General features: G+C 54.0%; 1 protein-coding gene across 1 annotated transcript in view; it reads right to left on the bottom strand.

Annotated features, from left to right (window-relative positions):
* The window catches only part of LOC116957720 (fibroblast growth factor receptor 2-like), a 111,423-nt gene that overhangs the window by 9,464 nt on the left and 91,959 nt on the right, over nt 1–10,000 (bottom strand). The gene's annotated exons all lie outside the window — the stretch shown is intronic.

Below are 10,000 nucleotides of genomic sequence, written 5' to 3'. Positions count from 1 at the left end.
ACGTCTCCCACAGTAGGACTCCGAATGACCACCTGAGACACAGAGACAGAGACCCAGAGACACAGAGACACTGAGACACAGACACACAGAGACACAGAGACACAGAGACACGGGGTAGGGAGAACCACCCAGAGTGAACGTCTCCCACAGGAGGACTCCGAATGAACACCTGAGACACAGAGACAGAGACACAGAGACACTGAGACACTGAGACACAGACACACAGAGACACAGACACAGAGACACGGGGTAGGGAGAACCACCCAGAGTGAACGTCTCCCACAGAAGGACTCCGAATGACCACCTGAGACACAGAGACACAGAGACAGAGACACAGAGACACACTGAGACACACTGAGACACAGAGACACTGAGACAGAGACACAGAGACACACTGAGACACACTGAGACACAGAGACACTGAGACACAGACACACAGAGACACAGAGACACAGAGACACAGAGACACGGGGTAGGGAGAACCACCCAGAGTGAACGTCTCCCACAGGAGGACTCCGAATGACCACCTGAGACACAGAGACACGGGGAGACAGAGACACGGGGAGACAGAGACACGGGGAGACACAGAGACACTGAGACACAGACACACAGAGACACAGAGACACAGAGACAGAGACACGGGGAGACAGAGACACGGGGAGACAGAGACACAGAGACACAGAGACACTGAGACACTGAGACACAGACACACTGAGACACAGACACAGAGACAGAGACACGGGGAGACAGAGACACAGAGACACAGAGACACAGAGACACAGACACACAGAGACACAGAGACACAGAGACACGGGGTAGGGAGAACCACCCAGAGTGAACGTCTCCCACAGGAGGACTCCGAATGACCACCTGAGACACAGAGACAGAGACACAGAGACACGGGGAGACAGAGACAGAGACACGGGGAGACAGAGACACAGACACAGAGACACAGAGACACAGAGACAGAGACACGGGGAGACAGAGACACAGACACAGAGACACAGAGACACACAGAGACACAGAGACACAGAGACACTGAGACACGGGGTAGGGAGAACACCCCAGAGTGAACGTCTCCCACAGCTCCGAATGACCACCTGAGACACAGAGACACGGGGAGACAGACACAGAGACACGGGGAGACAGAGACACGGGGAGACAGAGACACAGAGACACAGAGACACAGAGACACTGAGACACAGACACACAGAGACACTGAGACACAGAGACACGGGGAGACAGAGACACAGAGACACAGAGACACTGAGACACTGAGACACAGAGACACAGAGACACAGAGACGCAGAGACGCAGAGACACAGAGACAGAGACACAGAGACACTGAGACACTGAGACACAGAGACACAGACCCAGAGACACAGAGACACAGAGACACAGAGACGCAGAGACGCAGAGACACAGAGACAGAGACACAGAGACACTGAGACACTGAGACACAGAGACACTGAGACACTGAGACACAGAGACACAGAGACACAGGAACACTGAGACACTGAGACACTGAGACACAGAGACACTGAGACACTGAGACACAGAGACACGGGGAGACAGAGACACAGAGACACTGAGACACAGAGACACGGGGAGACAGAGACACTGAGACACTGAGACACAGAGACACTGAGACACCGGGAGACAGAGACACTGAGACACTGAGACACTGAGACACAGAGACACAGACACTGAGACACTGAGACACTGAGACACAGAGACACAGACACACAGAGACACAGAGACACTGAGACACTGAGACACAAAGACACAGAGACACGGGGTAGGGAGAACCACCCAGAGTGAACGTCTCCCACAGGAGGACTCCGAATGACCACCTGAGTAAGACACGGGGAGACAGAGACACTGAGACACAGAGACACGGGGAGACAGAGACACAGAGACACACTGAGACACAGAGACACAGAGACACTGAGACACAGAGACACGGGGTAGGGAGAACCACCCAGAGTGAACGTCTCCCACAGGAGGACTCCGAATGACCACCTGAGACACAGAGACACGGGGAGACAGAGACACGGGGAGACAGAGACACGGGGAGACAGAGACACTGAGACACTGAGACACTGAGACACGGGGAGACAGAGACACTGAGACACAGAGACACAGAGACACTGAGACACTGAGACACTGAGACACTGAGACACAGAGACACAGAGACACGGGGAGACACAGAGACACTGAGACACTGAGACACAGAGACACAGAGACACGGGGAGACACAGAGACACTGAGACACTGAGACACAGAGACACAGAGACACAGAGACACTGAGACACGGGGTAGGGAGAACCACCCAGAGTGAATGTCTCCCACAGGAGGACTCCGAATGACCACCTGAGACACAGAGACACGGGGAGACAGAGACACGGGGAGACAGAGACACGGGGAGACAGAGACACTGAGACACTGAGACACTGAGACACGGGGAGACAGAGACACTGAGACACAGAGACACAGAGACACAGAGACACTGAGACACTGAGACACTGAGACACTGAGACACAGAGACACAGAGACACAGAGACACACTGAGACACAGAGACACTGGGACACAGACACACAGAGACACAGAGACACTGGGTAGGGAGAACCACCCAGAGTGAACGTCTCCCACAGGAGGACTCCGAATGACCACCTGAGACACAGAGACAGAGACACAGAGACACAGAGACACTGAGACACAGAGACACTGAGACACGGGGTAGGGAGAACCACCCAGAGTGAACGTCTCCCACAGAAGGACTCCGAATGACCACCTGAGACACAGAGACACGGGGAGACAGAGACACACTGAGACACAGAGACACTGAGACACTGAGACACGGGGTAGGGAGAACCACCCAGAGTGAACGTCTCCCACAGGAGGACTCCGAATGACCACCTGAGACACAGAGACAGAGACACAGAGACACTGAGACACAGACACACTGAGACACAGACACACTGAGACACAGAGACACTGAGACACAGAGACACAGAGACACACTGAGACACAGAGACACTGAGACACAGACACACAGAGACACAGAGACACAGAGACACGGGGAGACACAGAGACACGGGGAGACAGAGACACAGAGACACAGAGACACACTGAGACACAGAGACACAGAGACACTGAGACACAGAGACACTGAGACACAGAGACACAGAGACACAGAGACACTGAGACACAGAGACACAGAGACACAGAGACACGGGGTAGGGAGAACCACCCAGAGTGAACGTCTCCCACAGGAGGACTCCGAATGACCACCTGAGACACAGAGACAGAGACACAGAGACACTGAGACACAGACACACTGAGACACAGACACACTGAGACACAGAGACACTGAGACACAGAGACACAGAGACACACTGAGACACAGAGACACTGAGACACAGACACACAGAGACACAGAGACACAGAGACACGGGGAGACACAGAGACACGGGGAGACAGAGACACAGAGACACAGAGACACACTGAGACACAGAGACACAGAGACACTGAGACACTGAGACACAGAGACACTGAGACACAGAGACACTGAGACACAGAGACACAGAGACACAGAGACACAGAGACACGGGGTAGGGAGAACCACCCAGAGTGAACGTCTCCCACAGGAGGACTCCGAATGACCACCTGAGACACAGAGACAGAGACACAGAGACACGGGGAGACAGAGACACGGGGAGACAGAGACACGGGGAGACACAGAGACACTGAGACACTGAGACACAGAGACACAGAGACACAGAGACACAGAGACACGGGGAGACAGAGACACAGAGACACAGAGACACAGAGACACACAGACACGGGGAGACAGAGACACAGAGACACTGAGACACAGAGACACGGGGAGACAGAGACACAGAGACACAGAGACACAGAGACACGGGGAGACAGAGACACAGAGACACTGAGACACAGAGACACGGGGAGACAGAGACACGGGGTAGGGAGAACCACCCAGAGTGAACGTCTCCCACAGGAGGACTCCGAATGACCACCTGAGACACAGAGACAGAGACACAGAGACACAGAGACACTGAGACACTGAGACACTGAGACACTGAGACACTGAGACACAGAGACACAGAGACACAGAGACACACTGAGACACAGAGACACTGGGACACAGACACACAGAGACACAGAGACACAGAGACACTGGGTAGGGAGAACCACCCAGAGTGAACGTCTCCCACAGGAGGACTCCGAATGACCACCTGAGACACAGAGACAGAGACACAGAGACACAGAGACACTGAGACACAGAGACACTGAGACACGGGGTAGGGAGAACCACCCAGAGTGAACGTCTCCCACAGAAGGACTCCGAATGACCACCTGAGACACAGAGACACGGGGAGACAGAGACACAGTGAGACACAGAGACACTGAGACACTGAGACACGGGGTAGGGAGAACCACCCAGAGTGAACGTCTCCCACAGGAGGACTCCGAATGACCACCTGAGACACAGAGACAGAGACACAGAGACACTGAGACACAGACACACTGAGACACAGACACACTGAGACACAGAGACACTGAGACACAGAGACACAGAGACACACTGAGACACAGAGACACTGAGACACAGACACACAGAGACACAGAGACACAGAGACACGGGGAGACACAGAGACACGGGGAGACAGAGACACAGAGACACAGAGACACACTGAGACACAGAGACACAGAGACACTGAGACACAGAGACACTGAGACACAGAGACACAGAGACACAGAGACACTGAGACACAGAGACACAGAGACACAGAGACACAGAGACACGGGGTAGGGAGAACCACCCAGAGTGAACGTCTCCCACAGGAGGACTCCGAATGACCACCTGAGACACAGAGACAGAGACACAGAGACACAGAGACACAGAGACACGGGGAGACAGAGACACAGACACACAGAGACACAGAGACACGGGGTAGGGAGAACCACCCAGAGTGAACGTCTCCCACAGGAGGACTCCGAATGACCACCTGAGACACAGAGACACGGGGAGACAGAGACACAGAGACACACTGAGACACACAGACACTGAGACACAGACACACAGAGACACTGAGACACAGAGACACTGGGTAGGGAGAACCACCCAGAGTGAACGTCTCCCACAGTAGGACTCCGAATGACCACCTGAGACACAGAGACACGGGGAGACAGAGACACTGAGACACAGAGACACAGAGACACAGAGACACACTGAGACACAGAGACACTGGGACACAGAGACACGGGGTAGGGAGAACCACCCAGAGTGAACGTCTCCCACAGGAGGACTCCGAATGACCACCTGAGACACAGAGACACGGGGAGACAGAGACAGAGACACGGGGAGACAGAGACACGGGGAGACAGAGACACGGGGAGACAGAGACACAGAGACACAGAGACACAGAGACACGGGGTAGGGAGAACCACCCAGAGTGAACGTCTCCCACAGGAGGACTCCGAATGACCACCTGAGACACAGAGACACAGAGACACAGAGACACTGAGACACAGACACACTGAGACACAGACACACTGAGACACAGAGACACTGAGACACAGAGACACAGAGACACACTGAGACACAGAGACACTGAGACACAGACACACAGAGACACAGAGACACAGAGACACGGGGAGACACAGAGACACGGGGAGACAGAGACACAGAGACACAGAGACACACTGAGACACAGAGACACAGAGACACTGAGACACAGAGACACTGAGACACAGAGACACAGAGACACAGAGACACTGAGACACAGAGACACAGAGACACAGAGACACAGAGACACGGGGTAGGGAGAACCACCCAGAGTGAACGTCTCCCACAGGAGGACTCCGAATGACCACCTGAGACACAGAGACAGAGACACAGAGACACTGAGACACAGACACACTGAGACACAGACACACTGAGACACAGAGACACTGAGACACAGAGACACAGAGACACACTGAGACACAGAGACACTGAGACACAGACACACAGAGACACAGAGACACAGAGACACGGGGAGACACAGAGACACGGGGAGACAGAGACACAGAGACACAGAGACACACTGAGACACAGAGACACAGAGACACTGAGACACAGAGACACTGAGACACAGAGACACAGAGACACAGAGACACTGAGACACAGAGACACAGAGACACAGAGACACAGAGACACGGGGTAGGGAGAACCACCCAGAGTGAACGTCTCCCACAGGAGGACTCCGAATGACCACCTGAGACACAGAGACAGAGACACAGAGACACGGGGAGACAGAGACACGGGGAGACAGAGACACGGGGAGACACAGAGACACTGAGACACTGAGACACAGAGACACAGAGACACAGAGACACAGAGACACGGGGAGACAGAGACACAGAGACACAGAGACACAGAGACACACAGACACGGGGAGACAGAGACACAGAGACACTGAGACACAGAGACACGGGGAGACAGAGACACAGAGACACAGAGACACAGACACACACAGACACGGGGAGACAGAGACACAGAGACACTGAGACACAGAGACACGGGGAGACAGAGACACGGGGTAGGGAGAACCACCCAGAGTGAACGTCTCCCACAGGAGGACTCCGAATGACCACCTGAGACACAGAGACAGAGACACAGAGACACAGAGACACAGAGACACAGAGACACTGAGACACTGAGACACTGAGACACTGAGACACTGAGACACAGAGACACAGAGACACAGAGACACTGAGACACAGAGACACTGAGACACGGGGTAGGGAGAACCACCCAGAGTGAACGTCTCCCACAGAAGGACTCCGAATGACCACCTGAGACACAGAGACACGGGGAGACAGAGACACACTGAGACACAGAGACACTGAGACACTGAGACACGGGGTAGGGAGAACCACCCAGAGTGAACGTCTCCCACAGGAGGACTCCGAATGACCACCTGAGACACAGAGACAGAGACACAGAGACACTGAGACACAGACACACTGAGACACAGACACACTGAGACACAGAGACACTGAGACACAGAGACACAGAGACACACTGAGACACAGAGACACTGAGACACAGACACACAGAGACACAGAGACACAGAGACACGGGGAGACACAGAGACACGGGGAGACAGAGACACAGAGACACAGAGACACACTGAGACACAGAGACACAGAGACACTGAGACACAGAGACACTGAGACACAGAGACACAGAGACACAGAGACACTGAGACACAGAGACACAGAGACACAGAGACACAGAGACACGGGGTAGGGAGAACCACCCAGAGTGAACGTCTCCCACAGGAGGACTCCGAATGACCACCTGAGACACAGAGACAGAGACACAGAGACACAGAGACACAGAGACACGGGGAGACAGAGACACAGACACACAGAGACACAGAGACACGGGGTAGGGAGAACCACCCAGAGTGAACGTCTCCCACAGGAGGACTCCGAATGACCACCTGAGACACAGAGACACGGGGAGACAGAGACACAGAGACACACTGAGACACACAGACACTGAGACACAGACACACAGAGACACTGAGACACAGAGACACTGGGTAGGGAGAACCACCCAGAGTGAACGTCTCCCACAGTAGGACTCCGAATGACCACCTGAGACACAGAGACACGGGGAGACAGAGACACTGAGACACAGAGACACAGAGACACAGAGACACACTGAGACACAGAGACACTGGGACACAGAGACACGGGGTAGGGAGAACCACCCAGAGTGAACGTCTCCCACAGGAGGACTCCGAATGACCACCTGAGACACAGAGACACGGGGAGACAGAGACAGAGACACGGGGAGACAGAGACACGGGGAGACAGAGACACGGGGAGACAGAGACACAGAGACACAGAGACACAGAGACACGGGGTAGGGAGAACCACCCAGAGTGAACGTCTCCCACAGGAGGACTCCGAATGACCACCTGAGACACAGAGACACAGAGACACTGAGACACAGACACAGAGACACTGAGACACAGACACACAGAGACACAGAGACACAGAGACACGGGGTAGGGAGAACCACCCAGAGTGAACGTCTCCCACAGGAGGACTCCGAATGACCACCTGAGACACAGAGACAGAGACACAGAGACACAGAGAGACACAGAGACACAGAGACACGGGGTAGGGAGAACCACCCAGAGTGAACGTCTCCCACAGGAGGACTCCAAATGACCACCTGAGACACAGAGAAACAGACACAGAGACACAGAGACACTGAGACACAGAGACACAGAGACACTGAGACACAGAGACACAGAGACACAGAGACACACTGAGACACAGACACAGAGACACAGAGACACTGAGACACAGAGACACAGAGACACTGAGACACAGAGACACAGAGACACTGATACACAGAGACACAGAGACACAGAGACACAGAGACACACTGAGACACAGACACAGAGACACAGAGACACTGAGACACAGAGACACAGAGACACTGAGACACAGAGACACAGAGACACTGAGACGCAGAGACACAGAGACACAGAGACTCGTCATCGTCACAGAGAGACAGAGACACAGAGACACAGAGACTCTTCATTGTCATCGTCACAGAGAGACAGAGAGACACAGAGACACAGAGACACAGAGACTCTTCATCGTCATCGTCACAGAGAGACACAGAGACACAGAGACAGAGACACAGAGACTCATCATCATCGTCACAGAGACACAGAGACACAGAGACACAGAGACACGGGGTAGGGAGAACCACCCAGAGTGAACGTCTCCCACAGGAGGACTCCGAATGACCACCTGAGACACAGAGACACAGAGACACAGAGACACAGAGACACACTGAGACACAGAGACACAGAGACACGGGGAGACACAGAGACACAGAGACACGGGGTAGAGAGAACCACCCAGAGTGAACGTCTCCCACAAGAGGACTCCGAATGACCACCTGAGACACAGAGACACAGAGACACAGAGACACACTGAGACACAGAGACACAGAGACACGGGGAGACACAGAGACACAGAGACACTGAGACACGGGGTAGGGAGAACCACCCAGAGTGAACGTCTCCCACAGGAGGACTCCGAATGACCACCTGAGACACAGAGACACGGGGAGACAGAGACACGGGGAGACAGAGACACTGAGACACAGACACACAGAGACACAGAGACACAGAGACACGGGGTAGGGAGAACCACCCAGAGTGAACGTCTCCCACAGGAGGACTCCGAATGACCACCTGAGACACAGAGACACGGGGAGACAGAGACACAGAGACACAGAGACACAGAGACACAGACACAGAGACACAGAGACACTGAGACACTGAGACACTGAGACACAGAGACACTGAGACACTGAGACACTGAGACACAGACCCAGAGACACAGAGACACAGAGACGCAGAGACACAGAGACAGAGACACAGAGACACTGAGACACAGAGACACTGGGACACAGAGACACTGGGACACAGAGACACAGGAACACTGAGACACTGAGACACTGAGACACCGAGACACTGAGACACCGAGACACTGAGACACAGAGACACTGGGACACAGAGACACAGAGACACTGAGACACTGGGACACAGAGACACTGAGACACTGAGACACTGAGACACAGACACAGAGACACTGAGACACTGAGACACAGAGACACAGGAACACTGAGACACTGAGACACACTGAGAGACACTGAGACACCGAGACACTGAGACACAGAGACACTGAGACACTGAGACACAGACACAGAGACACTGAGACACAGACACAGAGACACAGAGACACAGAGACACAGACACAGAGACACTGAGACACTGAGACACTGAGACACTGAGACACAGAGACACTGAGACACTGAGACACTGAGACACTGAGACACTGAGACACAGAGACAGAGACACTGAGACACTGAGACACAGAGACACAGAGACA

This window comes from Petromyzon marinus, chromosome 83, assembly GCF_048934315.1.
Source record: "Petromyzon marinus isolate PM22_M1 ecotype Great Lakes invasive population chromosome 83, UKy_Petmar_22M1.pri1.0, whole genome shotgun sequence".
Classification (NCBI taxonomy): Eukaryota; Metazoa; Chordata; class Hyperoartia; order Petromyzontiformes; family Petromyzontidae; genus Petromyzon; species Petromyzon marinus.
The sequence above is the reverse complement of the archived record's forward strand: the minus strand, read 5'-3'. Positions and strand labels throughout refer to the sequence as shown.